The 2,532-nt window shown below is 41.8% G+C and overlaps 1 pseudogene; it reads left to right on the top strand.

The window, feature by feature from the left end:
* Positions 1-464: 464 nt before the first annotated feature.
* LOC103295183 (mitogen-activated protein kinase 8-like) lies at positions 465-1,596 on the top strand (annotated as a pseudogene).
* Positions 1,597-2,532: the final 936 nt, after the last annotated feature.

Genomic DNA, 2,532 nt, shown 5'->3' with positions numbered 1-2,532 from the left:
GAAAGCACGCCTTTGTTGCCTCCAGCTCTCAGCTGAGTCAGCACATCCTCAGGAAGCCTACCCTGACTCCTGACCAGGTCTCCTCAGACCATCAACCTCTCATCCTTAGCACTTGTGCAATAGTTGTAGTTTTACATGAATTTGTGTAATTGTTCATGTAATGTCTCTCTTCCAAAGAACTGTGTGCTCCTTGAGGGCAGGTAAAGTGATGGTTCTCACCATTGTGCTGAGCCTGGTGTCTGGCATATCCCTGGTGGGATACATATTTTTTGGTTAAATGAATATGAAACTCAGTGGAGAGGCCGAGGCCAGAGGACGCGAGCCATGGGCAGCTCTGGGTAACGGCTGTGGCAACCGCCCAGACAGTGCTGGTCCCTCTGACGGGCTCCCCTGTCACCATTCGCTGTGCTGTCCACTTCTCGGTGAATTTTTGGATGAAGCCATTAAATTAATTGCTTGCCATCATGAGCAGAAGTAAGTGGGACAGCAATTTTTGTAGTGTAGAGATTGGAGATTCTACATTCACAGTCCTGAAATGATATCAGAATTTAAAACCTATAGGCTCAGGAGCTCAAGGAAGAGTATGTGCAGCTTATGATGCCATTCTTGAAAGAAATGTTGCCATCAAGAAGCTAAGCTGGCCATTTCAGAATCAAACCCATGCTATGCGGGCTTACAGAGAGCTGGTTCTTAGGAAATGTGTTAATCACAAAAATATAATTCGCCTTTTGAATGTTTTCACACCACAGAAATCTCTAGAAGAATTTCAAGATGTTTATATAGTCATGAAGTTCATGGATGCAAATCTTTGCCAAGTGATTCAGATGGAACTAGATCATGAAAGACTGTCCTACCTTCTCTATCAGATGCTGTGTGGAATCAAGCACCTTCGCTCTGCTGGAATTAGTCATCGGGACTGAAAGCCCAGTAATATAGCAGTAAAATCAGACTGCACTTTGAAGCTTCCTGACCTTGGACTGGCCAGGATTGCAGGACCTAGTTTCATGATGACATCTTACGTAGTGACTCACTACTGCAGAGCACCTGACGTCATCCTAGGGACGGGCTACAAAGAAAACGTTGACATCTGGTCAGTTGGGTGCATCATGGGAGAAATGATCAAAGGTGGTGTTTTGTTCCCAGGTACAGATCATATTGATCAGTGGAATAAAATTATTGGACAGCTTGGAACACCATGTCCTGAATTCGCAAAGAAACTACAACCAACAGAACTAAATATGTTGGATGTAGCTTTGACAAACTCTTCCCCGATGTGCTTTTCCCTGCCGACTCAGAACACAACAAACGTAAAACCAGTCAGGCGAGGAATTTGTTATCCAAAATGCTGGTGATTGATGCATCCCAAAGGATCTCTTTGGACGAAGCTCTCCAGCACCCATACGGCAACATCTGGTATGACCCTTCCGAGGTGGAGGCTCCACCACCAAAGATACCTGACAAGCAGTTAGATGATGGGATCACACAATAGAAGAGTGGGAAGAATTGATATACAAGGAAGTTATGGACTTGGAAGAGAGAACCATGAATGGAGTTGTACAGGGGCAGCCCTCTCCATCAGCACAGGTGCAGCAGTGATCAATGGCTCTCAGCATCCATCGTCATTGCCGTCTGTCAACGACGTGTCTTCAATGTCAACAGATCCGACTTTGACCTCGGATACCGACCCAGATACCAACCGACAGCAGTCTAGAAGCATCAGCCGGACCTCTGGACTGCTGTAGATGACTACTTGGGCCTGGGGGTGGGAAAGGAGGGATGGGAAGTCAGTCGTCTAGTCACTGATAGAACTACTTTGAGAACTAAGTTAGTGGTCTTATTTTGAGTAATTTTTCAAAAATGTAGAATTCATTTTGTAGTAAAGTAGTTTATTTTTTTATTTCAAGTGATATAATTTAAAACTTAAGTTGTTTTAGAACAGCAACAAAATTATCTTGTATGTTTGCTGTAATTAACTGTATGATGTAAACCTAATTATTTTATCATGGTTTAATTTTTTTGCTTATTTGCTTTACCTTATGCTGCTGATTTTTATTACTGAATTTGTAAGATTTTGTTTATCAAAGCAACTATTATGTGGTGATTTTCTTATATCATGAATTATTTAAGATTTTTATAGTTTTTTAATAAGAAATTATTTCAAATGTTTTGTTCATGATGCTATCCTTCAGGGTTATGTGCTTATCAATGAAATAACCACAGAGGAGGGAGGGAAAGTAACCTGTAGCCAGTTATATTCAGGAATAACTACTGTAAATGATGAACGTGTTAAAAAAAAAACAACACACCTCCAATATTGCTACTTGCCAATCCTAATTTAGTTACAGCTATTGGTGGTAATCCTACATGACTTTTCGCAAAAGTCCCATCATCTAAATGGCAGAATAACTCAGAGCATGTCTTTGAAGATGCTGGGCATCCATAACCACCCTTCGACTCCCCCCACCTCACCCAACAAAAGTAAAGTGAAAAGAATATGGTGTTTCCTGCAAATCTGTGGCATACTCAAAGCTC

The sequence above is a fragment of the Eptesicus fuscus genome, chromosome 3, assembly GCF_027574615.1.
Source record: "Eptesicus fuscus isolate TK198812 chromosome 3, DD_ASM_mEF_20220401, whole genome shotgun sequence".
NCBI lineage: Eukaryota > Metazoa > Chordata > Mammalia > Chiroptera > Vespertilionidae > Eptesicus > Eptesicus fuscus.
This window is presented reverse-complemented; position numbering and strand designations above follow the sequence as displayed.